A 19,601-nucleotide genomic window follows, 5' to 3' on the forward strand; every position below is an offset into this window, starting at 1 on the left:
AACTAAAAGTTATAGCTTGTATATAAAATGAACAGAAACTGGTATTCATTTGAATGAATGGAATGAGATGGAGAAACATTTGAAATCTATCTTCAGCCAATATATTTCTGAGTATAAGAACATTACCCACAGCTATTGAGATGCTACAGTCTTCTACTGAAATGTTCCAAAGCATAAAGATATATAGTATACATCTTAAAGATTAAAATAAACATAACAAAAATTTGAAGATGAAATAGATATAAAAACATACTTAGAGAGAGAGAGAGGGAGGAAGGAAGGAAGGGAGGGAGGGAAGGAAAAGGAAGGAAAGAAAGATAAAGAAAGAAATGGAAAGAGAAATAGGAAGAAGGAAATAAACAAGAGATGAAACAGGTTGAAAACAAATAGCAAGGTGATAATCTTAAACCTAACCATTTAAATATAAATGATCTACACACCTAAATTAAAAGGCAAAGATTGTCAGGTAGAATGAAAATCAAGACCCAACTGTATGCTACCTACATATATTAGGTACTATATAATAGATAGAAATTGTAGATAAATAGTAGTAGCAAAATGCTAACTACATTGAATGCAAAGAAAAAAACTAGGTCAAAAGTAAAAAATGTGACAAAACATATGCCGTGTTAACATTAAAGAAAACTGGTGTGGCTACATTAATATCAGACAAAGTAGATTTAACAGCAAATAATATCACCAGAGTAAAGGGGTATTTCATAATGATAAAAAGATCAATTAGTCGAGTACATAAAAATGCTAAACATTTATATGTTTATGAATTACAAAACACATAAAGCAAATATAGATACATAAGACATAGACTTGCAAACGGAAATTTAATAATTAAAATTTTATTTGGTTTTCAATATACGTATATCAATAAATTATAGAACAAGTAGATTTTAAAAAAGAAAATCAGGTGATAGAAGAAAGGAACACTATCAAGTGATTTACCTAGATGAACTTTCGAGAACACTCTACCCAAAAACAGTATAATATGTATTCTTCTCAAGTGCACCTGTAACTATAATAAGTCAGATCATATTCTGGGACAAAACATGTCTCAATACATTTTTTCAAGTCATATCATAATATGTTCTCAGATCACTGTCAATATGTTACTGATTAAGAATTAATAACGAAAAGGTATTTTTAAAATTCTAAGATACTTGGAAACTAAAAATATTTCTAAAGAACTCATAAGAAGAAATATAAAGGGATAGTAGATAGTATCTCGGACTGTATGTTAGTGAAACACAAGGTATTTTAATGTAATGTTAGCGGAAATATTAATTTTGATATAAATTTATGATAAGTCACTAACTTTTGTGGTAATTATAAGAAATTTTATAACAATATATCTCTCAACTAGAGAAGAAGCTCTCAAATAAATAACTGTAGCTTCAATTTTATGTATCTACAAGAAGAAGAGCACATTAAATCCAAGGTAAGTAGAAGAAAGAAAATGATAAAAATCAGAAATAGGAACTCTTACATGTTGTTGGTGCAATGTATTTCAGCACAGCTGTTATGGATAACAGTATGAAGGTTCCTCAAAAAACTAAAAATAGAACTACCATATGATCCAACAATTTACTACTGTATATATATCCAAATGAATTAAATCAGTAAGTTGAGATATCTGCATGCTATGTTTATTGCATCACTATCCACAATAGCTAAGAGATGGAAACAACCTAAATGTTCATCAACAGATAAATGTTTATCAATAGATAAAGCAAATGTGGTACTGGAATACAATGGAATATTATTCATACAAAAGAATATAATCTGTCATTTGTGGGAACATAGATAAAACTGGAAGAAATAATGTTAAGAAAAATTAGCCAGGCACAGAAAGACAAATACTACATGACCTCATTCATATGATGAATCTAAAAAGCTGATCACATAAAAGTAGAGAATAGAACAGTGGTTGTCAAAGTCTGGGAGGGGAGAGGGGTAAAGGAATGAGGAGAGGATTATTAATGAGTACAAATTTTGATAGTAAGAATAAGTTCTGATATTACATAGTAGGATGACTATAATGTATTGACTGTAATGTATTGACATTGACTAACAATATATTTTATATTTCAAGATAAAAAGACAATCTTGAAAATTATCACCAGAAATAAATGATAAATCTTTGAGGTTACAGGTATGCTCACTACTCTGATTTGATTACTCTACAATGTATACATGTATTGAAACACAATTCTCAACCCCATAAACATGTACAATTTCTATGTGTCAATTATAAAAAAATTAAAAAGAGAAAATGATAAAGATTAGTTTGGAAATCAGTGAAATAACAGAAAAACAGAAAATCAGAAAAAGTTAATGCTGGTTATTTGAATTAACAAAAAAATGTCCACAAACCATTGATCAGAGCAACTAACAAGAAATAGCAAAAACTCTTGTGACTAATATCCAAAATGAGAGACATTGTTTCAATACATGTTCTAAAGATATTCAGAGGTTAACATTGGACTATAATAACGGATGTGATGATAGTGTAAACCTTAGATGTATAGTATAAATGTATAGTATAAATCATAAAGATTAATAAAAGTTTGAAGATGAAATAGATATAAAAAGATACTTAAGTCCCTAGGGAGAGAGAGAGAAAAGAAAGTACAAAGTTACAGTTTGATAGTAAGAATAGGTCTATCCTTTCTATAATAAGAAAGTAAATTTACAATTTGGATTAAATGAACAAGTCATTGAAAGCCAGAAGTTGCAAAAGCTCCCTCAGGAAGAAATAACCTGAATATCACTAGGTTTATAAAATAAATTGAAATTATAGCTAAGATCCTCTTATAAGAAAAACCTCAGGTCTGGATGGTCCCCCTTGTAATTTTTAACAAATATTTAAAGACAAAATAATATTAATTTTACACAAATTTTTCCAGAAAATTGAAAAGGAAGGTATTCCTCTCACTCATTCTATTAGTAAATTACCATTATATGAAAATTTGAGAAAAAGAATAAAAATGAAATAAAACACAAATCTACATACCAATATCCTTAGTGAACACTGATGCAAAAATTCTAAACAAAACCTAGGGAATTAAATACAATATTGTATAAAATAAATAAGATGTTAAAATTATGTATCATGACTAAGTGGGATTTATTCAGGAATGTAAGGCCAGTTTAACATTTATATATCCTCAAATCCATGAGCCTAGAACTTAAGAGATGGAAAATGTTTATAGAATGAAAAACTGAATAAATAAATGGTTCATTCTCCACTTGAAAATGATCTCAAAATTTATCCTTCTGGAATGTTCCTAAAGTGAAACATCTTTGACTCTGGAGACATTTGGTCTTTGTCTTATCCCTCTTCTCATATGTACTAATAGTGTGTCATTGGTCTAGCTGCTTAGCATTAAACTCAGTATCACCTTCTTTAAATTAATAATAAAATAACCCATAGGATTATTATGAGGATTAAAAAGAGCATGAAAAAGGCCTATATCTACATCTTCTACATACTTAACATTCAATATAGCTTAGCAATAATAGGAAGCTGAAATGTTGCCTTCTTTTGATAATATTCAAAAACTTCCTACATTAACACAGTTCTCATTTAATGTATTCTTTTTACTTAACATAGTAATAACATTATAATTTATTTGTTTACATATATGCTTCCCCCACTTCTGGACACTTGCTTTATTAATTTCTATCTATAAGAATCATCAGTACAAATACAGTGGGATTAGACTCATTAACATTTATGGAATTAATTTTTGATGAAAAGAATTTTCACATTACCTGACTTCAAATGATACTACAAGGCTACAGTAACCAAAACAGAATGATACTGGTACCAAAACAGATATATGGACCAATGGAACTGAACAGAGGTGCCAGAAGAAATGTCACACATCTACAATCATCTGATCTTTGATAAACTTGAGAAAAAAAAAAAAGCAATGGGGAAAGGATTCCCTATATAATAAATATAAATGGTGTTGGGAAAACTAGCTAGCCATATGCAGAAAGCTGAAACTGGATCCCTTTCTTACATGCTACACAAAAATTAACTCAAGACGGATTAAAGATTTAAATGTAAGGCCTAAAACTATCAAAACCCTAGAAGAAAACCTAGGCAATACCATTCAGGATATAAGCATGGGCAAAGACTTTATGACTAAAAGTCCAAAAGAAATGGCAACAAAAGCCAAAATTCACAAATTGCATCTAATTAAACTAACGAACTTCTGCACAGCAAAATAAACTATCATCAGAGTAAACAGGCAACCTACAGAATGGGGGCAAATTGTTGCGATCTACCCATCTGACAAAGGGCTAATATCCAGAATCTACAAAGAACTTAAACAAATTTACAAGAAAAAAACAAGCAAGTCCATTCAAAAGTGGGTGAAGGATATGAACAGACACTTCTCAAAAGAAAACAGTTATACAGCTAACAAACATATGAAAAAAGCTCATCATCACTGGTCATTAGAGAAGTGTAAATCAAAATCACAATGAGATACCATCTCACACTAATTAGAATGGCAATCATGAAAAAATCTGGAGACAACAGATGCTGGAGAGGATGTGGAGAAAGAGGAATGCTTTGCCACTGTTTGTGGGAGTGTAAATTAGTTCAACCATTGTGGAAGACAGTGTTGCAATTCCTCAAGGATCTAGACCCAGAAACACCATTTGACCTAGCAATCACATTACACGTGTATATTCAAAGGATTATAAATCATTCTACTACAAACACACATGCACATGTATGTTTATGTCAGCACTGTTCACAATAGCAAAGACTTGGAACCAACCCAAATGCCCATCAATGAGAGACTGGATAAAGAAAATGTGGCACATGTACACCACGGAATACTAGGCAGCCATAAAAAATATGAGTTAATATCCTTTGCATGGACATGGATGAAACTGGAAACCATCATTCTCAGAAAACTAACACAGGAACAGAAAACCAAACACTGCATGTTCTCACTCATAAATGGGTGTTGAACAATAAGAACACATCGACACAGGGAGGGAAACATCACACACCAGGGCCTGCCAGGGGGTGGGAGGATTGGGGAAGGATAGCATTAGAAGAAATACCTAATGTAGATGACAGGTTGATGCATGCAGCAAACCACCATGGCATGTGTATACCTGCACATTCTGTCCATCTATTCCATAACTTCAGGTATAATGATAAAAAATAACCCTAAAGACTCTAACAAAGAAATATGTTAGAACTAATAAATGAATTCAGTGAAGTTGTAAGATCTAAAAATCATTTCATAAAAACTTTTTAAATTCTTGTTGCAAAAATTGTGCAATTTGAAGGTAGTCTTGTTATAAGTTCAAAAGCCTGAGAAATATTGGAGGAAAAGAAAAATAACATTTTTTAAAATTTAATGTTTCAAGTTTTCACTTTCACAAAGGCATCCTCCTAAATTAAGCAAAGTCATCTATAAGGAGGGTGATGGTGAGCGAATACTAACTAGAAGATGAGTATCCAGAATTTGCAATTAAATAATTATTGGTAAAGGAAACAATCAAAGCAAGTAAACAGATGCAATGTAAAAAAAAAAAAAAAAGTAAGGAAATACAAAAGGAAACAGTGGAGGAGATGATAAAAGTGTTACATAATACAAACACATTATAGTTTCATGGAATCTTGAAAAGGAAATGACTTGTGAACAAATGGATCTTCAGCGTAGCTAATCAATAAGGATGTGTATTGAGTTAAATTATCTGAAATTCCTCACCTCATAATGTCTAATTACTGCTAATGGACTCTTAAATGTGGAATTTTGGTAAGATCAGACTGTGGCTATTTTTTAAGATTCTCAGGCTCTCTGTACCAAGTCATCAAGCCTGCCTTCTCCCTAGAGTCAGTTTGCTCCACCTACAGCCTTACTACAAATCTCCAGGATGTTTTGAAAGGGGAGATCTTAATACTCTATGGCCTAATACTCCAGTACTTAACATTAAAGTTATCATTGCCTCTCTTTTTTTGAGTTTGCTTTCCCTTCTCTCTTATTTCCCTATTTCAAGGTTTTTGAAATCATGTATCAGAATTTCAAAAGGAATTGCCTGAATTTCTCATGCAATTTTTGTAGAAAATATGAAAACATTTGAGAAGTGAATGAATGACAGTTTATTTCATTGGATTCGAATCCAAAATTATCATGAGAAAATCTCTTAGATGCCTTCTGAAATTCTGACACACTGTACCATACCAACAAACTTTGGCATGACTTGTTTTTCATGAACCATGCTGGTTCCAGACGATTAGTCTTTTTGCTTCTCAGTGTTCTTTAAATATGCTTTGAAAAATATGCTCTAGAATTTTACTGGGACACATCTCAAATTTCTTAGACATTTAAGAAATCAAATTTTTTTCATGTGTTTCTCATTTTAGATTTCTGTCCCCTCTCTCACTCTCATAGATTTATAATATTAATTTAATTACATGCCACACCTTATTATTATTCTGAAGTCATGTAATCCTGGCTCCTGACAAAAGTTATTTGTAGCTATGTTTCTGTGGTAGATCTTATTATTCTTCAAAACACAATCATTTGCCACCCCTACACGAGACTCATATATTCCTACCCATTGAAATGGTCCCTGTTAGTCTTTTTGCGTGAGGGATGTAATTCTTATTTCATTGTGTTGGATAATTTTGCAGTACAACATGATAGTATATATGGTAGTTCTGAGCAAAAGTTTTGAGTCATATATTTCTACCACCTCTCTTGCTCTTTTCCTCTGTCATAAAAATGGCATATCCAAGATAGGGGCAATTCTCTCTACTTAGATTGCAGAGTAAGAATACATGTGGAGAAGAGTCACAGTAGTTACCCACAAATGTTTGGGTAATATTGTAACGTGGGTGAGAAATGTATGTTTGCTGCGATAAGCTGCTAATATTGGGGCCTGTGTGTTATAATACCAAAGAAGAAGAAGATTTCTGCCATCAAAATGTATCTTTCAAAACTATGTGAGTTCTGATTTTGATCATTGAAATAATAATCACTTATTCTTTGTATCTGATTATTAGGCCCCACAAAGCTCTTATTTGGTGGTCTTTTTAGGTATTTTAGGCATATATGTACACATTGAAGAGAAGCCTAGAAAGAAATAATAGTTGAAAAAAGATAATACTGTTCCTGGAGTTGAAAGAACCCCAAAGATGGCAGTGAATATGGACAAAAGTTATGATTGAATAGTAACTGAAGGAGAGAATGGTCTAGCATTAGTATGGAGAGGAGGTGATAATATGGCCAAGCAGCCCCAAGAAAAATCGTGGAAAATGTTCTGAGAGCCTTCAGAAATCTTTGATATAATTTAAGCAAGGGAGTAAAATAAAATTTTTCTAAAGCTTATGTGGTGAATAAAATAAAAGGAAACGCTGTAGATATAACAAAAATGATGATACTACTGGTGTGGTTAAGAATTCACCTATGTTAATGTGATTATACAAAGCATATTGTATCCTTATAAAGGCATTAATTTCATTCATAAAGGCTCCACCTTCATGACCTGATTACCTTTCAAAGGATACATCCTGCAAATATCAACACGTTGGGATTAAGGTGTTGATGTGTGGATTTGGAGATGGGGCACAAACACTCAGTCAATTGCACAGCTTTTTATTCTACTTTTTGATCCATCTACTGTGACTAACACAAAAGGATTAGAGGGCCACCGTGACAAAATTCCAGAGACAGGATTGTTTTATGCTATTGTTATCAAAAGGCAAGATGCAATTCTCTCTACCACTATTTATGTAGTTCTACTTGGGAATCAAGGCTTGAGAACATTTTCAAAGATATACGATATAAGATTCACTAAATTCTTATATCCTATTCATAAAAAGAAAGAATTTTTCTAAACAATTGGATTTCTAAGAAATCCTACCTTTGGGGTTCTTATAATTCCTAGATAATTATCTTTTTATCTTTTTTTAATCTATAGATTATAAAAATATATATGATTCTTCCCAATGGCAGAGACCCCACATTTAAAGCTGCTGACAACGTCACTGGCAATTTTTAAAATGTAACACTATTGGCAGGCCTCCACTGGCAATTCTTAAAGTGTAAGACCAAGGATGTCTGCCTCATGATGGCCTTTTCCGTCAACATATTCAAAGTGTGGGTGCAGGCTTTCAAGGTAGCAGACAACATGGTCAGATCTGTGGAGCAGTGTCTGCTGGAGGAGGAAAAACATGCTGATCCCCATTGCCATGGGCAGCGCCCTGGCAGGACTGATGCTCACTGTCCTCATTGCCCACCTCATCTGCAGGAAGAGGAGTCTTGCTGACTGTCACAGGATCCAGCCCCACATGCATGACAGCAGACACAGCAGTTTCAGGAGCCTCTGTTCATTTTCCTGAGTTTAGAGTCCTGTTGAGGGGCAGGCACAATCTCTGGCAGAAGTTCTCAAATATGCTTCACCAAATGTGGTATTCGTCTTACAGCATTTATTATGCACAACAGAGTAACTATTGAAATAATGGTGTTAATTTTGGTAACTCGTTAAGCATTAATATTACCAAAGTAGAGCTCTAAGGGAGGGTGGGGTTTCCCTAAATTGACACTGCCTCCGCTATCATTCTGGTGTTTGGTTTCTTTATTCTTTACTGCACTCAGAAGTAAACCTTACAAAGAAAAGTCTCCGGTCTTCACACTTAGGACTCATGAAGGCTGGCTCATTGTTAAGCTGACATGCTTAAGAAATTACAAATAGTAGAAGAAGAAAATATTGAGACAGAAGTACTTAAAAGATGAACAGCTGGAGTGCTTCACTTAAGCTCTAGAGTGAGGACAGACCTGGCCACATGTGGCTGGGTGTCAGTGTTCCAGAGAAGGCACTCAGTGGCATGTGCTTGGGTGTTTTTGGTGTTCTGGCTCTCAAGGGCTAGCACTTTTTAAAATACAAAAATGAGTGTTATATTTATTCCTTTGTGTAAAGTGATTCTCAGTTGTCTGTTCGGCATTTAGGGTGATACTGTCTCTGCACTGTGTACAATAATAGATTCACTTTACTGATGTGTTCACTGTGGCTTGGGGGTGTTGTTCACAGCACCAGTTAATGAACAATGATGGTACATCTATATCATAAGCACTTTACATTTACTAATAAGAGCCAATTTCTAGCATCCATTGTGCTAATTAACAAAAACATTTGGACATTCTTCATGATAACAAAACCACTTCTTATTCTCTAGATATAGCTAGTAGCATTTGCTGTGGTCTAGTCGCTCTATTTGGGATGCAGTTTTGCTGATATCACACTAATTTACCATTACTGAGTTATTTCTTGATTAGGGGAACTGTCAAAGATTGAGTGGTTGTCCTAACTCACACACAAGTTACGTTTTTCCTGCCTACATATTTGAAAACAAATAGAGTTGTATTAGATATTTAAGAAAGAAATGATAAGACCTGAACTGGAGTGGTGGCATTTGAGGTAGAGAGATTTGAGATTTTCATATAAAATTTTTTAAGAATTAAAGTCCACTGATGTTCTCAACTGAATATCTCCAAAATTTCATATGTTGAAATTCTAACCACTAATGTGATTACATTAGGAGGTGGACCCTTTGCTATGTAACTAGATCATGTGAGTGAAGCCCTCATTAATAGGATTAGTACACTTAGGAGAAGAAATGAGAGCTTTCTTCCTCTCAGCTCGCCATCCACCTTGTGAGGAAAGAAAAAGAAAACTATAAACCAGGAAGAGGGCCCTCACCAGGCATTGGATTTGCTGCAGCTTTAATCTGAGATTCCCTAACCTCCATAACTGTGAGAAATAAATGTTTATTTTTTAAGCCACCCAGTCTATGGTAGTTTGTTATAGAAGCTGGAATTGACTAAAACATACTCACCTGGAGAAGTAGATAGTTATGGGTGGTGATAAAGGAAAGATGGAAAAGCAAAACTATGAGTTCGTGCAACTCATAAAAGAAAAACTGATTCATTATTTAATTCCTTCTGAGGGTTCATTATGAAGGCAAGGTGGAATAATTGGTAAAATATGAAGAGGGAAATAAGATGAGGGTGGATCATAATCTGTCAAAGTTCACTAGTGGTCTTAATCCAAAATGTATTTGCTAGAAAGATCATCAAACTTTCTCTCATAGCCATTTTTTATCAATCTAAGAGGAATATATACAGATACTGAAATATGCTCCCCAAATCCTAGATATAATAACATTGTTTTCTACTGAGTTATATATGGGTAATCTTCCATCTGGGGATAATGTTACCTATTACTTCATCTCTTAAGTTCCTTGATTTTTTTTCAAGTTAAATGCTCTGAATTGAGTCTGTCTTTTTGAGCTCTTATCAATGACCTCATTATTTCTAAGATGCTGATTTATGTGCCTTAAAAAGGAAAATGGAGAGAAAGCAAGAGACATAAATAAAATATGTCAGTATTAGATGCTATAAAGATTTTATTGCCACTTGTTTGAGAGGAGCCCACATAAAAACAAGGTATTACACCAATTGTACAGACATAAATCTTTATAGCAGAGTGCATGCTTAAACTATCAAGAAACAGAAAATGTATACATTTGTATATATATGTATATGCATAAATATATACCATATAGATTACAATATGGTTTTAATATTTCAATTTTACTACTTTAAAGAAATTCTTTTTTTTTCTTTTTTTCTTTTTTTGAAATGGAGTTGCTCTGTCACCCAGGCTAGAGTACAGTGGCATGATCTTGACTCACTGCAAACTCTGCCTCCCAGGTTCAAATGATTCTCATGTTTCAGCTTTCTTAGTATTTGGGATTACAAGTGTGTGCCACGCCACAACATATAGCTTTTTTCTTTTTATTATTTTTAGTAGAGATGGGTTTTTACCATGTTGGCCAGGCTGGTCTCAAACTCCTGACCTTAGGTGATTCACCTGCCTTGGCCTCCCAAAGTGCTGGGATTACAGGTGGGAGCCACTCTGCCTGGCCAAGAAATTTTATTATTATTCTCAAATTTGTTGTTTTGTTTTATTAAGAATTTTTATTTTATTAAATTAGCAAATTTTATTTAAATTCTCCTTCAAATAATCATCTATATTGTCAATTAATATCATTTAACATATAATATATATGACGCTCCAAAATCTTTTCCAGAAATAATTCTGGAATTTTTATTTGCATTTACTACTAAAATACATAGCACATTGATTTAAATCCCACATGACTAAACTCTGTTAACTCTGTGATTTGTGATTATGTACTGGCTTAAGAAGCACAAGAAAGATACAAGGTGGCTGATTAAAGTCTTATTGATTTTTAAACATGTAAAAAGCTGCAGAATTGCAATAAATTTCACTCATATCTCATCTTGGGTTGAACACTGACTGTGTAAAGCTACAATCCTTAAATGTAGATGGAGTTTATAAGCTACAACTGATTCTTTTTAATGAGTTAGGATTTGTGGCTCTGGCTCATGGGTCCTAGGGAAGTGAATGTAAATCTTATATAAAATAATAAAACTGGAAATGTCATCAATTCAAAATAAGCCACAGGTAATTCACTATAATCAATTTTCAAAATACTATATTTTGTTATCTCAGTCACATACTTGGTTGTTTTCTGGATTGGTGAAAAGGTATAACTCTAAGATGAATAATATTATCAATATTATTTGGCCTAAGTCTGTATTTGCAAATTTTTGAGGCTTTGTCTTATATAATGGAATTAGAAAAGAAATTTTAATTTTTTTAAAAAAATTGGGGGCAAATAATCTGTGGCACTAGAATCTTGGAAAGTTTTAAATCTCTGAATTCCTTGAGAATTTAAACCTTATCATATTTACCTTTATTTTCTCAAGACCTAATATAGTAAATGAATATTCAAATTAAAAAAATCAAAAGAAAATAATTTTTATAAATCTTTATTCTTTTGAAGTGTAGATTTACATTTATAGTACTATTTTTTATTTCTCCTATCACTACCACAAAAAAGTGATTCTTTACTCAAATTGTGCCTCTTTCTTTTCTGCTTGTAACATATTAATCCTATTTCCTGCTCTGTTTTCCCACAAATACTACTTCTTTTTACTTTTTATTTCTCCCTGATCTTATCTGAAACATAGACTTGATAACTCTCCTTAAAAATAAGTTTCAAGACTCATTAATGGTTTTTGATATTCTATTAGTGTAGACAATATCATTTAAAAATTACTATTCCTAATGTTTCTATAGATTCACTGGATGGTGGCACTTCATGTGGTCTTGGGTGAGTTACTGAGATAACTGAAGGGTCCAAATCATCTCACATGGCTAGCTATGTTGGGGCTGGCCACCACGCGGTTGTTTACCTAGGGTAGAGCCTTGGGTTGTTTTTCATGGAGGCCTCTTTAAATAGTTGCATAGGCATTATTTTAACATGGATTTCAAGGAGTACCCTAAGAGAAACTGCCTTCAAGTGCAAGTGCTTATTGAGTCTGCATACATCATACTAATGTTCCACTGGTCAGAGTTAATCATATGGCAAGGCTAGAATCAACGTGGGGCATGTGAATGTGAGTGTGGTTTACTGGGGTACCCAAAATACCAGTCTATCACAGTCTAGGATTTGGAGATAGACGTTTTGTCAACTCAGATTTATAGCACCCTTAATAGTTTGAAATCAACAGCTGAGAAAAACAATTTAGAGGCATACAAATAAAAATAATTTGGATAATTTTATCATATTGAGATATATTATGATTCCTCTGTTCACTATGTACTTCACAGAGAACATGCTGTGGAAATATGCTATGGTATAACATATTTTATACCATATATATCCTTCAGAGAGGAAAATGCTATTCACTTTTCAATACATTTAAGAAAATGGGGGAAAGAACTAACATTTTTGAGTATCTACTATGAGCTGTATACCTCATTGAGGTCCTATCATTTAATTTTCATGGCAGTCTTAGGAAGAAAGTATTTATTTCTTGATTTTATTGAGAAAATTAAGACTCATAGAAGAGTAAATATCATGTAGTTTAAAAGTAGTAAACAACAGACCAGGGATAAATCCTTTCTGTCTTTGAAACCTATACTTTTGCTACTATGCCTTGTTTCCAGAGAGAAGAAAGTGAATTAGATGAACTTTCAGAAGATAAGAATGTGAAATAGAAGTGAACTTGGTGACATTCTGGGAGGTAGCCTACTTGTGTCTATCAAATCCAGCACTGTCTTACCAAAGCCTGTTTGCTTAGGTTTGCCTTCAACAGTTTGACTTTCCAAACAACCTCAGGTGACAATAGTACGAGTTCTAAAAAGACCTGAGGTACTTTATGCCCAAATTGATTTCTATAAATCGATCTAAAACATACATGTTTTCTTAATTTTTAGTTTTGCCTATTTAAAATCTGGGATTGACAGATGTAATGTCTCTTAGAAGTTTTTAAATACTTGCTATAGCAAATTAAGACTAAGATAAAAAATGAAGTAGGATAAAATGAAGAAAGAGCAAAAGAATTAACCAAAGAAGAATATCATTAAGATTCCAACTCATATGAAGGACCTTTAGATGTCAGATACTACATATGTATGTATGTGTGTGTGTATATATATATATATATATATGCACATGTATATATACATACACAATTATATATTATATATACAAATATATACATTATATGTATAAATATATATATATATATATATATATATATAATTTCAACTTTTAGATTCAGGGTTACACATGCAGGTTTGTTACATGAGTATATTGTATGACATTGAGGTTTGGGGTACAAATGATCCAGGCAGTGAGCATGGTACCCAATAGTTTTTCAGGCCTTGTACCCCTTCCTCTCTCCCCACTCTAGTAGTCCTCTGTGTCTGTTGTCGTTATCTTTATGTCCATGTGTACCCAATGTTTAGCTCCTACTTATAAGTGGGAACATATAGTATTTGGTTTCTGTTCCTCTGAATTTCTTAGAACAGCCGCATCCATGTTGACGAAAAGAACATGATTTTGTTTTTTTCTGTGGCTGCATAGTACTCCTAGTATTCCATTGTGTATATGGACCACATTTTCTTTATTCAGTTCACCATTCATGGACACGTAGGTTGATATCACATCTTTCCTATTGCGAATTGTGTCACAATGAACACATGAATGCATGTGTATTGTAGGTAAAACAATTTATTTTCCTTTGAGTATATCCAAGTAATGGGATTGCTGAGTTGAATGGTATTTCTGTTTTAACTTCTTTGGGAAATCTCCAAACTACTTTCCACAGTGGCTGCCAGCCAGCAGACTATAAGCATTTCCTTTTTCCACAGCTTCATCAGTATCTGTTTTTTTGTTGTTTTTTTTTTGTTGTTGTTGTTGTTGTTGTTTGTTTGTTTGTTTTACTTTTTAATAACAGCCTTTCTGACTGGCTCGAGATGGTGTTCATTGTGGATTTGATTTGCATTTCTCTAATGATTAGTGATGTTGAGCATTTTTTCATATGCTTGTTGGCTGCTTGTATACTTTCTTTTGAAAGTGTCTATTCATGTCTTTTGCCTGCTTTTTAATATTTTTTTTTTGGCTTGCTGAATTCAGACACTGCTTCTAAATCAAACAAACAAATTTCATTTATAGGAAGTAAAATATCTAATTATCATGTATATTTTGAGTTATTACAAATGAATATTTTAAATAAATTCTGAAGTGCTTTATATCTTCTAAACCTTAGAAGCAGCATTTCATACTTCAAGAAAAAACATAGGGAAAAACTCATGGGAAGTAGCTAATTACGACTTTCAGTGTGTTGACTTTCAAGAAGCTATACTTCATTGAGGATTAGAAGTAAAATCTCAAGTAAACCAAAAGCTCAAACTAAAAGCTCCAGTAGTGAAAAAACACCAGAGCTTAAATATAATTGGACTCTGATTGATTTAGTTTGACCACATTCCAGATTATTGAGATAAATTCCACTGGCCTAAAAGTTGGAATAAGCATCTCTAAACAGAATTGATAAAATAGTTTTTCTTTAAGATGTTTTAAATATGAAAACCAATTCTGTTGATTAGTTCTTGGAATTGAATTCTATTCCACGCACTTGGCAGCTTCCTAGGAGGGTCCCATTGTTATAGTATTGTTTAATTCTCCCCATTAGCTACTTTCTGTTAAAAAGGAAAGAGGAAAGAATGGGGAGGGAGGTATTAAGCAGAAAAAGGTGGATCTTATGCATTCCCTGGATTTTTGTCCTGGTTGCATTAATGCACCCTAAGATGAAACAATTTATTTGCATAGCGTTAGATTTATACTGCTCTCTGCTGTCTAAATAAAGTAACAGCAATATTTTGACTATGTAATTTTAGCAATTCAAAACCTGTAGGTAGTCTTTCCTTTTTTTATTTTTATCTTGGGAGAGGATAAAATATGAGTATGTGTGCTAGAAATATACTGTGACCTTAAATATAACTGGATAAAATATGTTTGAATATAATAATTGTTCTTGGCAAGCTCAATAAAATGTACTAGAAAAACCAATAGAGATGTCTAAGAAGCAAACCAGAAAAACTTTTTATATTAATAACCATAAGCTTGGTTTATTTACATAGCTTGCAAAAGCATCTAGGAATAATAAAAATGTAGAATATGAAGTACAGTAGGAGGCAAAGCCCTAAAAAGGATGTTTACCTCCTAATATATATGAGAAACAACTTTCAGCTTGTGGGCAGAATTGTCACTAGACTTTAAAAGTATTTATAAGAAGAGATTTTTATTCTAGACCAGGGTAATTTATACATGCCTGAGTGGCTATAAGTAGGGTGTTTTCTGTCCTACAGTAAATTGCAAGGCTTCAAAAATCTTAAGGTTCTTCAAAAAGAGAAAAAGAAAGTGTGTTTTAGAAATGTCAATAGGTACTTGAAAAAGATTTTGAATGTTGAAATTTAGAGAAGCAGACATCCATTCTCTTTTTCCTTTTAGGGGCTTTAGAATCAATTAGCTGTCTTACTTTAAAACAGCAAATTCCAGGTGCCACATTGAGCTGCTACAACATGTAGCTTTCCTGAAAATACATCTGGCTCTGGCACTAACCAGAAAGCTACAATGTGAAGAGGTACACATAAGAAGGCACTCAATCTCACTTCATACATTATAAAAGAATCAAGGTATATGATAGCTGATGAAGAAATGCATGCTCATTATCAAGTTTCTCCCCTGAGAGAAGTGAATAGATTCAGTAAACCTTCTGCCTCTACAAGGGTCCCAAGAGTACATTATGGGCACTTAGAGGCAATAGCAGGTGGTTGAAAACTATATTTCTTTTTAAAGGGGGTTTCAATGGACTCTTAGCCATATGAGTTTTGTAACAGAAGTAGTGAGGTTGTTAAACAATTTACTACCATTACTAGTAAATATGGCACAGTTTATTATAGTTTTTACTCATTGCTTGACATTGAATATCCCTAAAAGGGAGTAAAACATTATTTATAGTGATCTTGAAGTTTTCATATTATGAATTAAAAATCAGAAATTTGCTTGTGGAATACATTGTTTCAAATTTTCAAGTTTTGTACTTAATGTATAAAAAAGTGTATAGATAGCATGGTTCTGGTAAATGGAAATAAATATCATAAGAAAAAATATAGTATTCACTATATCACATGGTGAATGAGAAGATAAATTTCTCTTTTGTACTTTCAAAGTGGAACTGAGCTGGGTTTAAAAAGTAAATAAACAAATAGAAAGGAGATTGTAATTGAATGTGTATCTTACATGTAAAATTATTATTGATAGTTGAACCCTGACACCTAAGCTTTTTCTTGCTCTCATATTCTCCTAGAATATTGATCCTGGGATGCAATTATATGCTATTGCATTTTCAGCTCGCATCTGTCATGGCAGAGGCAGTATGTCTTTTCCACACACTTATGGACAAATTGCAGGATAGTGCATTAATAGTATTAGTAAATATCAACTCTGATTATTACTCTACAAAGGCCTCTCCAAGTGATAAACATATATAAATTTAATCAAAAGTATATTCTAAAGTAAAAATTTACAGTGGTTTCAAATTGAAATCTGAGGCAGCAGATGATTTACCAACTGAGATATTATATTCAATGTATGACTTCAATGTATGTAAATGGAGTAAGACTTTGTTTCTTCAAATTTCTCACCTGATGCCAATGTTCTTGTAAGGGGGCTGGGTGCAGGGGCTCGGCTCCCTCCCTGTGCTCGCCAAAGATGTAACGGGGGACGGGACGGGAGCAGGGGGACGGGAGCAGAGCCATGAGGCGTCCCCAAGAGGCTTTCAGTTCTCTGATCTGATGTTTTCCCTGCTGTGCCCAGGTCCTTGGCCACTCTTGTCCCAGGAATGGGAAAGGGGCCCCAGAGGCATGGTGAGCTTACCGTTGGAATAAATACCATGGACCCAAAGAGTTTAGCAGAGAGCAAATTATTAGGCAGAGAGAGAGAGGAAGAGAGAGAAGGAGAGAGAGCTCCCATGCTACCGTGGGAGGGATCCGTGTAAGTAAGGAGCAGTGGGGTTTTAACCTTGGAGTTAGTCCCACCCCATTCATGTTCTCATCCAATGAGAGGAGTCCTTTCAAACTTCTGCAGGAGTGATTGATCTTTGACTTCATACTGGATTGGCTGCCAGGTCTACAACAGAGGCCCTTTCTCCCAGAGCTTTTCACGGGCTTTTTGAACAGAGATTCACCCGGAATTTTTCTTTGCCTGGAAAGTCAGACAAAGAACTCTAGGTTCCCTGATGGGGGTGTGGATGGAACTCCCTACCTTTCCATGGTATGGTGTGGGAAATTCCTACCTTTGAAAACCCTCTCTTGTAGATTCGGTTTTCCTTAATACAGTCCCTCATTCTTTTAAATTTTGCAGCATTTCAAAATAAAATAAGAATGAAAAAAGAGGAAAGATATTTGAGTGGGAGAAATCTGAGTAGGTATCTCTGGCTCTCTATGTCCATACTAGATTTATTCCATTGCCAGATCTTACTTTATTATAAAATCCATGGAAATATAAGGGATTCATCAAGCATTGCTCACATTCTATCCTGATGGCCCTTTAAAGGCAGTCTGCTCTTCTGTCAAAAATCATAACTTATATTTTGGTTAGCCACAAAGAACAAGCTTGGAAAACAGATTACTGTAAATAATCTGTGGCCTCAGTAAAATCCATTTAATTGTGTCAAAGTGAAATTTATAAAAGCAAAAACAAAAAAAGATTCTTCAGCTAGTGCACAGATTTAATTTCTAATATTATTCTCCATTAAAGGTAACTTACTGATTTGGGAAATGGAAAGATAAAATGTAAGATGAGCCTGGAGCATCTTGTACCAGAGAATAAGAAAGTGCATGTGCGCACACACACACACACACACACACACACACAATGTCAAAGGGAGCAAACCAAAAGGGCTCCCAATGGCTAAGTTCGAAGAATTTGAGCAGCAAAATAAATAATGTAATATTAGATTTACCTCAAGGTATTAAATAAATATTCATAACTTCATAGGAATATAAATAAGTGATTGAATTAATAAACAATGGGAGAGAATTAATAAATTCCTGTGGAAAAGAATTCCAGATAATTTTAATAGATACTTCCCATGAAAAAGGTGGGGAATAACTTCCTACTCTTTACATGTGGTCTGCACATTGTTCCAAAAATACAGTTTGATAAGGTATGGGAGTAACTACACAGGGGAGAAAACTGACAGACCCACTTGGCCCAGTGATTAATGTTTACATCAGTAGTAATAAGCTAGGCTGACAGAATTTACCTTGGATATGATGTGATGAGAATGTCACTTTACCTCAGTAGTCTTTCTGGCAAAAACCCATAATCCCAGTGTAATTATGAGAGAAACAAAAATAACAGTTGTGGGAAAATCTACAAAATATCTGACTAATTTCCCTAAAAACTGCTAAGTTCATTAAAATCAAGAAGAGTCGCCGGGCGCGGTGGCTCAAGCCTGTAATCCCAGCACTTTGGGAGGCCGAGGCGGGTGGATCACGAGGTCAAGAGATCGAGACCATCCTGGTCAAAATGGTGAAACCCCGTCTCTGCTAAAAAAAAAATACAAAAAATCAGCTGGGCATGGTGGCACGTGCCTGTAATCCCAGCTACTCAGGAGGCTGAGGCAGGAGAATTGCCTGAACCCAGGAGGCGGAGGTTGCGGTGAGCCGAGATCGCGCCATTGCACTCCAGCCTGGGTAACAAGAGTGAAACTCCGTTTCAAAAAAAAAAAAAAAAAAATCAAGAAGAGTTGAGATATTGTCGCAGTTTAGAGGAGCATAAAAAGATATGATAAGTAAATGTAATATGTATCCTGGATGAAACCTTGAAATAGGGAAAGAGCATTAGGGAAAAATAAGCGAATCTGAAGTGTGAATTTTAGTTAATATTAATGTTTCAGAACTGGTTCATTAGTTGTGACAAATGTACCATACTAATATAAGATTTTAACAAGGCAAAGCGGGTGAGAAGTATATGAGAATTTTCTGTTCTATCTTCCTGACTTTTTTTTTGTAAATCAAAAACTGCTATAAAGTGTTAAGAAATGGCTTTTAAAAGTATACATTGAGATTTTTGTGCCAAACTTTATTTGCTCATTTAAGAGAGA

General features: G+C 33.8%; 1 long non-coding RNA gene across 1 annotated transcript in view; it reads left to right on the forward strand.

The window, feature by feature from the left end:
• Nucleotides 1-1,837: 1,837 nt before the first annotated feature.
• Nucleotides 1,838-19,601, forward strand: part of LOC116565532 — a 235,256-nt gene continuing 217,492 nt past the window's right edge. Inside the window, exon 1 of the long non-coding RNA XR_004275489.1 lies at nt 1,838-1,920. This is a non-coding gene — a long non-coding RNA (uncharacterized LOC116565532). The remainder of the gene's footprint in view (nt 1,921-19,601) is intronic.

Source organism: Sapajus apella, unplaced genomic scaffold, assembly GCF_009761245.1.
Source record: "Sapajus apella isolate SASKATOON/1434 unplaced genomic scaffold, GSC_monkey_1.0 scaffold40, whole genome shotgun sequence".
NCBI lineage: Eukaryota > Metazoa > Chordata > Mammalia > Primates > Cebidae > Sapajus > Sapajus apella.